At 41.5% G+C, this 16598-nt stretch overlaps 1 long non-coding RNA gene across 1 annotated transcript; it reads right to left on the minus strand.

Annotated features, from left to right (window-relative positions):
- Nucleotides 1–13410: 13410 nt before the first annotated feature.
- Nucleotides 13411–15353, minus strand: LOC104092224 (uncharacterized). Its single transcript, XR_685368.4, has 2 exons — nucleotides 14562–15353; nucleotides 13411–13742 (listed from the first exon to the last, which is right to left on the minus strand). It is a non-coding gene; the product is annotated as an uncharacterized lncRNA (long non-coding RNA).
- Between the last annotated feature and the right edge of the window lie 1245 nt (nucleotides 15354–16598).

Below are 16598 nucleotides of genomic sequence, written 5' to 3' on the forward strand. Positions count from 1 at the left end.
TCACTACCTCTCATACCTACGCGATCGCATCCTTCCTCACGCGATCGCATAGAGCATTGGCCACACCTCCCCTCCTGCTCAAATCCTTCTACGCGAACGTGACCTTAGCCACGCGTTTGCGAAGCACATCTTCGCACACATACGCGATCATGTTCCTAACCCTGCGGTCGCATATAACAAACTCACCTCTGCCCCAAATAAGCTTACGCGATCGCGAATGAATCCCTGGGATCGCGTATAAGGAATCCAGAACCTGCTAAAACCAGAACTTCAGCTATCAAGCTAAGTCCAAAAATGATCCGTTAAGCATCCGAAACTCACCCGAGGTCCCTAGGACCTCAACCAAACATACCACCCAATCCTAAAACACCATACGAACTTAGTCGAGCCTTCGAATCATTCAAAACAACATCAAAACACCAATTACACCCGAATTTAAGCCTAAAGAACTTCTAAACTTTCAAATTCCACAAACGACGCCGAAACCTACCAAACCATGACTTATTGACCTCAAATTTTGCACACAAGTCTTATTCAACATTATGGACCTATTCCAACTTTCAGAATCGGAATATGACCCCGATATCAAAAAGTCAACCCTCCGGTTAAACTTTCTAAAATTCGACTTTTGCCATTTAGAGCCTAAATTAGCTGCAGACCTCAAATTCATAGTCCGGACATGCTCCTAAGTCCAAAATCACCCAACGGAGCTAACGAAACTGACAGAACTTCATTCCGGAGTCATCTTCACATACTTCCGACTACGGTCAAAATCCTGAGACTTAAACTTCGGTTTTAGGGACTAAGTGTCCCAAAACACTCCGAAACCAAAAACAAGACATCCCGGCAAGTCACTTAAGCAAAAACAGATACGGAAAAAATAATAAATAGGGGATCGGGGCTAATACACTCAAAATGACTGATCGGGTCGTTACATCCTCCCCCCTTAAAATAATCATTCATCCTCGAACGAGCATAGAGACATACCTGAAGTAGTGAAAAGATGAGGATAACGGCTGCGCATATCGTGCTCGGTCTCACAAGTCGCCTCCTCGACCGGCTGACCCCTCTACTGAACCTTCACAGAAACAGTACTCTTCGACCTCAGCTTTCGAACCTGCCTATCTAAGATCGCCATCGGCTCCTCAACATAACATAAATCCTTGTCCAAATGGACTGAGCTGAAATCCAACACGTGAGACAGATCGTTGTGATACTTCCGGAGCATAGAACATGGAATACTGGATGAACTCCTGCTAGACTGGGAGGTAAGGCCAGCTCGTAAGCAACCTCCCCAACACGTCGCAATACCTCAAATGGACCAGTAAACCTCGGGCTCAGCTTGTCCTTCTTTCCGAACCTCATAACACCCTTCATGGGTGACACCCGGAGAAAGACCCGCTCTCCAACCATGAATGCAACATCGCGAACCTTCCGATCCGTATAACTCTTCTGTCTGGACTGGGCTATGCGTAGTCTATCCTGAATTACCCTAACCTTCTCCAGAGCATCCTGAACCAAGTCTGTACCCAATAATCTAGCCTCGCCCGGCTTGAACCAACCCACTGGAGACCTACACCTCCTACCATACAGAGCCTCATACGGTGCCATCTGGATGCTCGACTGATAACTGTTGTTGTAAGAAAACTTCGCTAGAGGCAAGAACTGATTCCATGAACCCCCCAAACTCCATCACACATGCACGGAGCATATCCTCTAATATCTAAATAGTGCGCTCGGACTGTGCATTTGTCTGAGGGTGAAATGATTCGCTCAACTCCACCCGAGTACCCAACTCATGTTGTACGATCCTCCAGAACCTTGATGTAAATTGCGTACCCCGGTCAGAGATGATAGATACCGGTATGCCATAAAGCCTGACGATCTCGCGGATATACACTCAAGCCAGCTGCTTGGAAGAATAGGTAGTCATCACAGGAATGAAATGAGATGTCTTGGTCAGCCGGTCCATAATCACCCAAATTGCATCAAACTTCTGCTGAGTCCGCGGAAGCCCAACAACGAAATCCATAGTGACCCGCTCCCATTTTCATTCTGGAATCTCTAACTTCTGAAGCAACCCACCTGGTCACTAATGCTCATACTTCACCTGCTGGCAATTTAGGCACCGAGCTACATACTCCACTATGTCCTTCTTCATTCTCCTCCACCAGTAATGCTATCTCAAGTCCTGATACATCTTCGCGGCACCCGGATGAATAGAATACCACGAACTTTGAGCCTCCTGAAGAATCAACTCACGCAAACCATTTACATTGGGCACACATAGCCTGCCTTTGTATCCTCAATGCACCATACTCCCCAATAGTGAGCTCATTAGCATCACCGTGTCCTTAAGGACAAGCAGATGGGAGTCCTCATACTGATGCTCCGTGATACGATCAGAAAGAGAAGTTCGAGAGACCACACAAGCCAATACTCGACTCGGCTCAAAAATATCCAATCTAAGAAACTGACTAGCTAAGGCCTGAACATTCAATGCCAATGGCCTCTCTACTGCTGGAAGATATGCTAAGCTCCCCAAACTCTCTGTCTGGCAACTCAAGGCATCCACCACTACATTGGCCTTCCCGGGATGGTACAAAATGGTGATATCATAGTCCTTAAGAAGCTCCAACCACCTCCGCTGACGCAAGTTAAGATCCTTCTATTTGAACAAATGTTGCAAACTCCGATGATCACAATGGACACCGTACAAATAATGCCGCCAAATCTTCAAGGCCTGAACAATAGCTGCTAACTCAAGGTCGTGGACATGATAGTTCTTCTCATGGGGCTTCAACTGGCGCGAGGCATAAGCAATCACTCTACCTCTATGTATAAGAACATACCCAATGCCGATCCTCGAGGCATCATAATACAATGTGTAAGAGCCAGAAACTAATGGTAGGACTAGAACTGGAGCCGTGGTCAAAGTAGTCTTGAGCTTCCAAAAGCTCTCCTTGCACTCCTTCGACCACCTGAAAGGAGCACCCTTTTGGGTTAATTTGGTCAAGGGCGATGCAATAGATGAGAAACCCTCCACAAAACGACGGTAATAGACTGCCAACCCAAGAAAGCTCCGAATCTCTGTGGCTGAGGAAGGTCTGGGCCAACTCTGCACCGCCTCTATTTTCTTCGGATCCACCTGAATACCCTCACTGGACACCACGTGCCCCAAGAACGCCACTGAACCGAGCTAAAACTCACACTTGGAGAACTTTGGATAAAGCTTCTCCTCCCTCAATCGCTGTAACACAATCCTCAAATGATGGGCATGCTCCTCCTGGCTACGAGAGTACACCAGGATATCATCAATGAGTACAATGAGGAACGAGTCAAAATATGGCCGAAACACACTGTTTATCAGATGCATGAACGCTGCTAGGGCGTTGGTCAACCCAAAAGACATCACAAGGAACTTATAATGGTCATATCGGGTCTTGAAAGTTATCTTAAGAATATCTGAGTCCCGAATCTTCAGCTGGTGATATCATAACCTCAAATCAATCTTGGAGAACACCATCGCTCCATGAAGCTGGTCAAACAAATCATCAATACGCGACAAAGGATACTTGTTCTTGATTGTGACCTTGTTCAACTGTCTGTAATCAATGCATATTCTCATAGTACCACCCTTCTTCTTCACAAATAGAACTGGTACACCCCAAGGTGACACGCTAGGCCGAATAAACCCTTTATCAAGGAGTTCCTGAATTTTCTCCTTCAACTCCTTCAACTCTGCCGGTGCCAAACGATACGGTGGAATATAAATAGGCTGAGTGCCCGACACCAAATCAATACCGAAATCAATATCCCTATCGGGCGGCATGCCCGACAGGTCTGCAGGAAACACATTCGAAAAATCTCACACCACAGGAACAAAATCAATAGTAGGGACCTCTGCACTAACATCCATCACAAAGGACAGATAAGATAGACAACCTTTCTCAATCATCCGCTGAGATTTCAAGTATGAAATCACTCTACTGGGAACATAGTCTATAGAGCCACTCCATTTAACCCTCGGCAACCCCGGCATTGCTAACGTCACGGTCTTAGCATGACAATCTAGAACAGCATGACATGGAGACAGCCAATCCATACCCAAAATCACCTCAAAATCGACCATACTAAGCAATAAGAGATCTACTAAAGTCTCCAGGCTCCCAATAGTCACCACACATGACCGATATACACGGTCCACAATGATAGTATCGCCCACTGGAGTGGACACATGAACAAATAAAACTTAGAAACTCGAGGAGCATATCCAGATAATGAGCGAAATACGAGGACAAATATGAATAAGTGGAACCAGGGTCAAATAATACTGAGGCATCACTATAGCAAACTGAGACAATACCTGTAATCACAGCATCCGAAGCAATGGCATATGGTCTGGCAGGAAGAGCATATAAATGGGCCTGGCCGCCCCCTGATCGGGTGACCCCTAGCTGACTGGGCTCCACCCTAAGCTGGCTGAGCGGGTGGTAAAGAAACTGGTGCTGATGTCAGAAACTGGCTCCTCTATTGAGCCGGACCTCCTGTAAGACGGGGACAATGCCTCCTGATGTGGCCAAACTCTCCACACTCATAACAATTCCTCGATGCTGGTGCTGGAGACTGAAGGGAGCCCCGAGCACTGGGATAATAGGCAGAAGGACCTGGCATAGATAAACCCTGACCCGATGGAGCACGGGACAAACTCTGAGCTGGGAGGGCACTGAGAGATGAATGGCCCTGCTGATAACTGTGTGAAACATGGCCAGATGATGCACCACGGTGAACTAGGCGAGCCGTCTGAGCATGTCTGAAAGGACGACCCTACTATGGTGGAACTGCCCCCAGAAGGAACACCCCTAAATCCACCCTGACCACGAGGCCTCTTGGCCTCCCTCTCAACCCGCTCCTGGATGCGAACCATCTCAATCTGATGAACAATGTCAACAACCTCATTGAAAGTAGCACCAGACACACTCTCTCTCTAGTCATAAGCAATCATAGATGAAAGGTGAGGCCATCTTTGAACCTCCTGATCCTCTCCCTGTCTGTGGGAACCCACCAGATAACATGACGGGCCAACTCTTAAAATCTCGTCTCATACTACGTCACGGACATATCACCCTGACGAAGTTGCTCGAACTGCTTACGCAGCTCCTCTCTACGGGACTGAGGCACAAACTTCTCCAGCAATAGACCGGAGAACTGCTGCCAGGTAAGGGGTGCTGCGCCGACCGGCCTACGCCTCTCGTAAGCCTCCCACCAACTGAAGGCAGCCCCAGAGAATTAAAAAGTAGTGAACGAGACCCCACTGGTCTCTAGAATATCTGATGTACGGAGTATCCTCTGACACCTGTCCAAGAAGCCCTGTGCATCCTCTCCCTCGGTACCACTGAAAGATAGAGGCTGGAGTCTCAAATATCTCTCCAATCGACGCTCCTCATCATCAGGCATGACAGGAACCACATAGTCTTGAGCAGCTGCAATCGGCTGGGCTGGTGGTGCCCCCGGTGTCTGGATCCCTGTACCACCTGCTCTGGTGTGCGGGCGGCGGGAGTCTGAGCACCTCCCCCTGCTTGAGAAGTGGCTGCTGCTACCGGAACAGAGGCCGCCTGAGCAAGACTTGTACACGTGGTCAGAATCTGAGCTAAGGCCTCCTGAAGGCCTGGAATCACAATAGGCACAGGTGGTTCATGAGCTGGTCCCACCGACTCATCCATAACTGGAGCCTACTCCTGAAATGGGGCAACTAGTGGATCTGCAGGTGCTGCCTTAGCTACGGTGCGAGCTGCACCTTTGCCCCTACCACGGCCTCTACCGCGACCTCGGCCTCTCACGGCCCTGACTGGTGATACTGGTGGCTGTCCATCCTGCCCTGTAGTACGTGTCCTCGCCATCTGTGAGAGAATTAGAATAACAGAAATTTAGTTACCAGAATCAAAAGATTCGCACGACAAGAATTCAAGAATGTGAAGTTTCCTAAGGGTTCGACAGACTCTCGTAGATAAGTACAGACGTCTCCGTATAGATCCGCAAGACTCTACTAAACCTGCACATGACTCGTGAGACCTATGTAACCTAGGCTCTGATACCAAATTGTCACGACCCAAAACCTAACCCATAGTGATGGCGCCTATCGTGATACTAGGCAAGCCGACATTTCCAAAACACTTTCAACATTTAACAGAAATGAATTAAGACATTTAAAATAACCAGAGTTTTTCATAAAAATGAAGTAAAACCCAAAAAACATAAGTGCAGAAAAATAGCCCGACATCGGGGTGTCACTGAGTTATGAGCATCTAGATATCCAGTCTAATACAAGGTCTGCGGATGCCGATAGCTACCTTGTAGTCTCCGATACTCGATCGCGCACGAATTCAACGACCTCCGTGATCAAACGCACTTGGATCTGAACTTGAAGTGTAGGGTGTAGCATGAATACAACCAACTTAGCAAGTAACAGAAATAAATAAGGAACTGAGAAGGTAGTGACGAGCTATACAATTACAGTTCATTTTCAATAATTCCAGCAAAGAGTAGACATGCTTTCAAATCTGACAGTTCAAGTCAAATCAGTTTACATAGTTACAGTGCAGGTAATCAGGATATTGAATCTTTCAGAAATTTCACAACAATGACAGATAGTAACTAAGTGCATCAACAAATGAAAAACAAGTACCACCTCTCAAGGCAATAGACACTCAACTCGTCACAACAGCTTAATCACTCGGCTCTCAGCCCTCAGTATTCACACTCAATAGGTACCTGTACTCACTGGGGGTGTGTAGACTCCGGAGGGGCTCCTTTCAGCCCAAGCGCTATATTGCTGCTTCGTGCAGCCCGACCCAATCATATAAGTAGCCATAAGGCTCGTTGCGGCGTGCAACCCGATCCACAATCCATAAATAACCATAAGACTCGTTGCGGCATAAAACCCTATCCATATACCCTCACATAGCTCACAGCTCGACACGCATGCCCTACCTCAGTCACTGACCTCTCCAGCCCCTCGGGCTCACAGAATATCATAATATTCAGCCCAAACAGAGAAAACAACAAGTATCAACTAGAAATGAGAGGGAACAGAGATATAACACACAAGTAAGACTTGAACTGAGTACAAGACAAAAGTTAGCAGTCAATCCAATAAGTACTCGACCGCTACGGGTCCTAACAGTGATAACAATATGGCCTAAGCATGGTTTCCAACATGAATGGCAGTCAAATTTCTAGAAGACAGAGGGAACATGAAATTAACAATGAACTATTCGACTTTACAGTCTCGCGGGATGGACCAAGTCACAATCCCCCCACGGTGCACGCCCACACACCCATCACCTAGCATGTGCGTTACCTCTAAAACAATCATATCATACCAAAATCTGAGGTTTCATACCCTCAGGACCAGATTTAAAACTATTATTTACCTCAAATCGAGCAAATCTCTACTCTGAAATGTCTTTGCCTCTCAAAACGGTCTCCAAACGTCCCGAATCTAGCCAAAAGTAGAACAATACAATCAATATAGGCTAAAGGGATCAATTCCACAAGAAAAGTACTAAATTAAGCCAAAAATCCGAAATCGACCCGAACTCGGCCCACGTCTCGAAACCCAATAAATGTCACAAAACCCGAAAGTCCATTTAACCATATCAAATTTACTCAAATCCGATTAAAAAAATCCATTCAAAATCTAAAAATTCCAACTCAAGAGTTCTTCCTCTTTTTTCCCAATTTCTCACCCAAAATCACAAATTAGATGATAAAACTAAAGATGAAATCATGGGATTTAACCAAAACCAAGTAAGAATCACTTACACCAATCAACTCCACGAAAATCCCTTCAAGAATTGCCCAATTCCGTGTTCTCTAGCTCAAAATGTGTAAAATGGGTTCAAACCCCCGTTTTTGAAATTAATACTACCTGCCCAGATATCATTCATCATGATCGCGGAACATTCCTCGCGATCGAGAAGCACAACTATGCTACCCCACATTTTTACACTACGCAAATGTGGAATCATCCATGAGATCGCGGATCACTGCCTCTCATACCTACGGGATTGCATCCTTCCTCACGCGATCGCATAGAGCATTGGCCACACCTCCCCTCCTGCTCAAATCCTTCTACGCGAACGCGACCTTAGCCACGCGTTCGCAAAGCACATCTTCGCACACATACGCGATCGTGTTCCTAGCCTTGCGATCACATAGAACAAACTCACCTCTGCCCCAAATAAGCTTACGTGATCGCGAATGAATCCCTGCGATCGCGTACAAGAAAACCAGAACCTGCTGAAACCAGAACTTCAACTATCAAGCCAAGTCCAAAAATGATCCGTTAAGCATCCGAAACTCACCCGAGGTTCCCGAGACCTCAACTAAGTATACCACCCAATCCTAAAACACCATACGAACTTAGTTGAGCCTTCGAATCACTCAAAACAACATCAAAACACCAATTACACCCGGATTCAAGCCTAAAGAACTTCTAAACTTTCTAATTCCACAAACGACGCCGAAACCTACCAAACCACGTCCGATTGACCTCCAATTTTGCACACAAGTCTTATTCAATATTACGCACCTATTTCAACTTTCGGAATCGGAATCCGACCCCGATATCAAAAATTCGACCCCCCGGTCAGACTTCCCAAAATTCGACTTTCCCCATTTCAAGCCTAAATTAGCTACAGACCTCAAATTCACAGTCCGGACACGCTCCTAAGTCCAAAATCACCTAACGGAGATAACGAAACCGACGAAACTCCATTCCAGAGTCGTCTTCACACACTTCCGACTACAATCAAAATCCTGAGACTTAAGCTTCGGTTTTAGGGACTAAGTATCCCAAAACACTCCGAAACCAAAAATAAGACCTCCCGGCAAGTCACTTAAGCAAAAACAGATACGGAAAAAATAGTAAATAGGGAATCGGGGCTCATACACTCAAAACGACCGACCGGGTCATTACAAATTAGGAAAAAAGTTATTTTTATTAAAATATTGTGTAAACAACACGGTGACATGACTCATGGTTATACAATTACCAATGGGATGTAATACACTTTTTTGTAATTCATATCCAATTTTATACATGTACATTTGTATATTTGTATATGAAAGCATGATTTTGTTGAAATTTTTGTTATGTGCATGTGATTTTCTACTCTAAAAATAATATAATTTATAAAAAATAATTACTGGGGCCAGTAGAACTGGTTACTAAATATGGTATACAGCAACTGGTCTACGCTTAAGGACCAAAATAAAAGTGCTTAAGGACCAGATTTGTGGTCCCTAAAACTGTTTTAGGGACTAGAACTTTTCTACTCGTTACAACTCCTTAAGGACCAGCTCCTCAAACTCGTCGTTATTGGCCTTTAGCGGCGGAGCCTCTAGCGACGAGCGGCGACCAGATTTTACTGGTCGTTATTGTACTTCAAGGACCAGAATCACAGTTTTAGGGACTAGTTTTCCTGTCGCAAATGACTGTTTTTCTTATAGTGTTGGTCTGATTCAACACGTGCCCCTCTTGTCAAGAACAACTTTGTACGAAGATGATTACAATGGACAAATTCTAATCTCGAGGGTGAGGATGATCCAAGATGAATGGCACGACTTGATCATGATGCCAATGGGAAAAAATCCTTGGTGCACGCCCGAGTACTTCGTGTGGATCAACGAGGAGGACGAGTTGGCCAGACCTAGTAGAGAAGGATTGACCGGACTAGAGGACTCAGCAACAGCTCTGCAAATATATCACAAGATTTTGCCTCACTATCTCATCACCACCGCCATTGCATCAACAGGTAGGGTTCCAGGATCGGTCGACCACATGTAGCCGCTATAGGACGACAACCAGGTGATTAAATAAACTATTTACTCACGTTTATCACTAATGATTTTCAGCGTTTAATGATTAACAGATTTGAGAACCAAAACTAACGCTCCTTGAAACTTCAAAGAAGATCATAAACGATAACAGACTATTTTCAAAATTAAAAGCAGTCGCACATTCAAGTTTGCTATAACAAACATCGACAAGTTTTAAGCACAAAACTTTCTCGCTAAAATTATCTTCAAAGACAAAGTTATTCCAATTAGAGACACATTTCCCCCGGATAAAACTTTTGCTTTACAACTTACACAACCTCACAAATAATATCTCTCTTTTCAAATAGAATTCACAACTTTTCCAAAACAACGAGTTTTCGAACAAGGTTTCAAAACATTCTTTACAAATCTTATTTAGCCATTTTAGACATTAAACTGAGCAGAATATAGATTTTCCTTTTCCCAAATCTACCCTAAGTTTAAGGAGCCACCTCAGATGGATTTTAAGAGATGCATAACACCTTCCCCTTAGAATAACTAGAACCCTTATCCAAATCTCAATGGTTAGAAGACTATTAAGATAATAAACTTACAGACTTATAGGTACCCTAATATACCTTTAAATATTAGGTAGCGACTCTCTTTTATCAACCTCAGATTAACAATAAGTTGTATTTTATTTTGACTTGTGCAAAATAGGGTGCGACAAGGCATCACAATACAATCCGTCCGGCGTGGTCACAGGCATCCAGTGCAAATCATATCACACAGAAGCAAATATACAAGAATACATGTATATGATTAATGAGTATTAGATTTCTTACTCTTCGACTGGAATAAATGACATGCTAAGGTGTATGCATGTGCAAAGTGTGCTATCATAGCTCAAATCAACAATTTCAGTACAAAACTAGCAATTATCAAGTTCATTAAGGAGATTAGCCTCTATGCAACCTCAAACATGGATCAAATAGTTCACAACAGGGTTACAAATATTAGAACATCGCAACATAAAGCTATTACAATAAATTCAAGGCATGTCATAGCCTAAGCACTACCTCGAACATGCATAAATTCCCTAGTTCTCGCACATGGGTTCAAATCCCACATATATGCACACCTATAGCATGTAGCTATCACAAATAACTCAGGAAACTAGAGCCTCAACTAAGTTTAGGTAAGATACTTACCTCAAGCAAGCCAAATCAAATACCGAGCAAGCCCAACAATACTCTAGAAACGCCATCCTATGCGAATCGACCTTCGAACGGCTCGAAAGTAGCCAAAAACAACTCAAAATCATCAAATAATGCAAAAGGAAGTAAACCCAAATAATAAAAGTCGAATCTTTAACCAAATACTCAAAGTCAACTCGGGCCCACATCTCGAATCTGATAAAACTCAAAAATTCCGACAATTTATTCAATTAAGAGCCCAACCATAGTAATTTCATTTAAATCCGACTTCGAATCGATGTTCAAAACCCAATTATTCACTTTAGAAAAATTTAGACAAAATCCCCCCAATTTGTCTTTTACAATCATCAATCAAATGCACAAATCGAAGATGGAATCATGTAATATAATAAAACCCGAGTAGAAAATCCTCTAACAAATCTCCCAAATCAGAGTTCCCCAACTCAAAATGTGATAAAATGAGCTCAAGGTCCGAAATAGAGTACTTTATAATTAGTATCCAGTTATATGCATCGTGATCGCGGCATGACCCTCGCGATAGCGAAGAAGAAAAAATCACACTAGCCTGAAATACTCTACGCGTTTGCGAAACAGACCATGCAAACGCAATGCGCACAGATGCCAACGCTCCGCGAACGCGACCTACGACACGCTAACGCGAAGAAGAGTTCTCCAGCTCCCAGCTGCCCAACGCAAATGTGATCCCACTGTGCCAACGCTCCGCGAACGCGACCTACGACACGAACGCGATGAAGAAAATCACCGAGCGCTAGACTTAACTTATGCGATCGCGGATACATCTTCGCGATCGCGAAGAACAATTGAGGCATCAAAAACCAGCAAAAGCCAGCAATGAAATCATCCTCCAAGATGATCCGAAATCATCCCGAAACTCACCCGAGCTCCTCGAGACCCCATCCGAACGTATCAACAAGTCCCAAAATATAACACGGATCATTCGAGGCCTCAAATTGTACATAACAACATCAAAATTATGAATCGCACCTCAAATCAAACTTAATGAACTTTTATACTTTCAACTTCTAAAATTCATGTCGAACCATATCAAATTAACTCGGAATGATCTCAAATTTTGCACACAAGTTCAAAAGGACATAACAAACCTAGTCCAATTTTCAGAACAACAATCCAAAACCGATATCATCAAAGTCAACTCCCGGTCAAACCTATGAACTTTTCAATCCTTCAAATTGCCAATTTACGCTAATTAGTACCAAACATTCTAAAAACATCCAAATGCAAATCCAAGCATACATCCAAGTCCAAAATTACCATTCGGACCTAATGAAACCTCAAAATTCCGATACGAGGTCAAATACACGAAAGCCAAACTTGGTAAACTCTTCCAACTTAAAACTTCCTAGTTGAGAATCATTCTTCTAAATCAATCCCGAACCACTAAAAAACTCCGATGATACACATAAGTCATAATATATCATATGAAGCTACGGATGCCCTTGAACCATCAAACGAAATACAATTGCTCAGAACAACCGGTCTGGTCGTTACAAATTTACACTATTATGGTCTGCGAAACCGTTGAGATTCCAAGTAAGAGTTCAAATTATCTAGAGGAAAAGGGGTTAGGCATCCCTCAAGATCAACAAAAATGTATGTCCCGCAGACTTAATCAAATATATGAGGGAAGGTTCAAAAGAATGATTAACTACCTCACATAGAATTCCTATCAAGAGTAGCCAATGTAATTGTCATGCAACGAATAAATATTTAAACCGGGACTATTTTATTTGTAGAAAAATATATACAATAGGATATGCAAAGTAAATTAATAAACAAAAATCTTTGGGGTTTGATTGAAAGAATTGGATTCGAACTAAAGTATAAAGAAAACTTTGATTTATAATTAAAGCCAAGTGAATATAGAAGGTTAGTCTTATGTAAATAAAGGTAAAGAGTTACCTTTGAATAAATTAGCTATCAATTAAATTAAAGAAACAATCAAATAAAATAATTTTTTTTATCATAAATTGTGGGGGGGCATAAGAAAGAATTATCTAAATAAATCTTATATGATAGGATGTCTAAGGTTCTATCCTAAAGGGTTAGTTGAGTAAAGAATAAATAGGGAACATGAAAGGTTTGTCAATGATATACAAGAAAAGAATTATTTTTTAATGAAAGAGTACGTTTAAAAATAAATAAATTAAATACCTATGATTAAAACTTTACCTAAGGCTATTACTTTAAATCACATTGTTAGCCAAAGAAATATTCAGACATAAATCTAAGTGTCACAGTATAAGATATGGTAAGAGTAGAGAAAAATATAATGATAATTAAATATTTTAAAATTTGTACTAAACACAACTAAATTATTCACAATCTCAAATTTACTCGAGTTAAATAACTAGTTGGATTAACTACGTGAATACAAATCAAGTAATCAAACCAATTACAAGAACATGTCTAAGGCCTAAGTATTTGATGTGAACTATTGTTAGCTAAGGCTAGACGGCTAAAATTATTTTTTATCTACACATGATTTTCTATGTGTGATAGATAGAGCAGATAAATACCTAAAAGGATAAGTAAAGCAATATTCTAAGTAGATTTCGACTATACTTGTATTTGAGTACATCTGAGAACGGAAAGTACGAATCGGGAAATCGGGAAATGTGACGGGAATTTATCTTTATATCTCCGAGTTTACTCCTCAAAGCTCTACAAGTAAAGTACCTCGCAAAGAAAGAAGAGAAACATGTTAGTAAATAACATGATAAAAAAACAAACTAACAAAATGATATGTTTTTTGAAAATGACTTTTTGAAATCTTTTTGGAATTTTTTTTTAAAAATAGTTTGAAATATATTTTTGGGAGGTTCGTATTGTATATTCGATTTTCGTCTAGAAATGAAAACGAGAACCCCCTGGTTGCGACTACGGTAGCCAACCGTGTCGCTGTCCAAAGTGTTAGTTCATCACGTTCTCGTCTTTCTCTTTTCGATAAGTTATCGTCATCGCCTCTTTATTTTCGGGCCCGATTCAGAGGGTCAATCGGAGGTTCATGGCCTCAATATTTTTGCAATTTACAAAACAACTTACAAACGGAGCAACAATGAGAAAACAAAATCGAACGAGATAACAATAAAGGCAAATGAGCAACCACTGTCGATAAAATGGTAGAGACAAAGTTACAACAACATTATCAGTGGAACGAACGCCCATCATTTGGGATTAGGCAGCAAAGGCTCAATAAGGATGTAAATAAGAAATTAAACTTTTAACACCAAGTAATCTTTACAGAGGCTAAAAGCAGTTAGGGGTCGCCGGAATTTAAAACTTTCCGATTAGGTCGCCGGAATATTAAGGGCACAAGATTTATTAGATAATAAAATAGTAATAGTCCATATCCCACAAATAGGGATACATCAACAATGAGAGGCAGTGATATCGCCGACGTTTGGTCTTTACAGTCGGATGGAGGAAGCAAACGCAAAACGTCACCGGAAACAATAAGCTACGGCTAGATCTGATGATTACCAGCTTAACAGTAAAATCAACCAACGTCATCAAGGTTGGAGGCGTTTCTTCGATGGCCACAGCACCGGAACAACGACCAAAAGAGAAGATACGTTCAATATTATGCAGAAAAATAAATTTCGACTAGATCTAAAAGTTATCCATGACTTCTGGCGCGTTGTGGTAGTGATTCAAACGGCGCAGTGATGGCGTGCGGTTGAAGTAGCAGTCACTAGCCAGCCGGTGATGAAATCTAGTGGCAGTGTGCGCAGGAGATAGGAAAGATGGCGGATAGCCATGAGAGAAGGGGTAGAGAGATTCGGGGGTGCCACTGCCTGGTAAAACAATGAGAGGAGGGATAAGGTTTTCCCTTATAAAAAATGTTGATGGAATCCTCCCCCACCCCAAATGTGTAGTGTCTAGATATTTTATGTAATATGGTGTTAAAACACGTGGCCTTCATTTAATCAAAAATAAAATGACAATGTAAAAATGAAAGATGTGGTAAAAAAAATAAAACCACTACTTCAAACCATGAGCAAAACTGTGTGCCCCTAATACTATGTGCTATAATACAGTGTATGCTCTTTTATTTATCCGTGTATTTATACATATCAGTGTAGAATGACTAGCTTACTAGTTAAGATTTATAATGGCGTAAGAAATAATGGTCTTTATTCAAAGTAGAAAATAAAAGACAATGTAAGAATAAAATATGTGATCACGAATAAAATCACAGATTCAAAACGATGGACAAAACCATGGGTATACTGTGTATTTTATTTGTGTATATATGTATATCAGTGTAGGATATTTAGCTTACTAGCTAAGCTTTAGGAGAAGATAAAACAGTATGTTATTTATTGCCCACTAGGTAGAAGATTATACCCGTTGGATAAGATGGTGTCAAGTCACATCCAAATGTCAAGTCACATCAAGTGCGTTGTCATATCGAGTGTGTTGTCATATTAGATGTTGATGGAATGTTGGGTTTAATTGTATTTGATCTGTATTTTGAGATAAATTTTATCGACTTCCAAGTAATTAATAAACTGTGATATGAATTAAAAGATGACCATTTAATTTTAAAATACGACTTGTAATATTTATTAAAAATTACATCTACTACAATAATATTTGTAGTAATTATTTTATTATTTTTGATATTGTAATAAATTGATAGAAAAATTCTAATATTTTGAAAATATCAATAAATTTTTTTGAAATTTAGAAAAATGCACAAAAATTAAGGTGTTTGACTAATTGCAATAAAATGATAAAAATTCCTATATTTTGTAAAAATAGGAATAATTATCAATACAGTACATTAAAGCTAAAAATGTGCAAAATACTACATTTTATCATTATTTTGACTAGGAAGCATGCATAAGTTAGTTCTTAAATATGAAGGGTCAAAATTGAGTGTCAACAACTGCCCTTGTTTGATCAAAGATGATGTAAAAGTTTTCGGGCAAACAAAGTGACACTATACTCAATTTTGTCCCGACTTGATAAAGTGGAGAATGAAGAGGTTTTGAAGATTGCGACCGAACTCTGGTTTTTGAGTTGCCTACATATCTCGAGTTGTACGAGAATCAGGTCGCCAGTAGTTGTGGAATGCTTGCGTACTACTTGTGGATTGTAGCCTCATGGAGTGGAAGATAAATATTCGAGGACGAACATGATTCGTGTGATCTCGACATTGTTTTCAAGATTTTCCAGTGTCGGACAGTGGTAGCACTGGGGCGTGGATGTTGGATGATAGGTGGATTGGTTTGAATAAACTTTGACGTGGGTACAACCGAGCTCTGTGTTGAGTTTCCTACATATCTCGAATGCAACGAGAATCAGGCCGATTATAGTTTGAGAAAGCGATGGAATGATTTGATTTTAATTTTTGAGTTTTTAAAATTGCCCCAACATCAAGTTGTGATTACACTAGTTTTTATTCTGACTATGGGGTTTGAATTTCCTACACACTCAATGTCAATGGGACGTAAATATGATGCTTGGGGACATGTCACTGATTGAAGTTGGAAAGCTCGATGTCCGTCCTCA

Source organism: Nicotiana tomentosiformis, chromosome 6 (genome assembly GCF_000390325.3).
Source record: "Nicotiana tomentosiformis chromosome 6, ASM39032v3, whole genome shotgun sequence".
Lineage (NCBI taxonomy): Eukaryota > Viridiplantae > Streptophyta > Magnoliopsida > Solanales > Solanaceae > Nicotiana > Nicotiana tomentosiformis.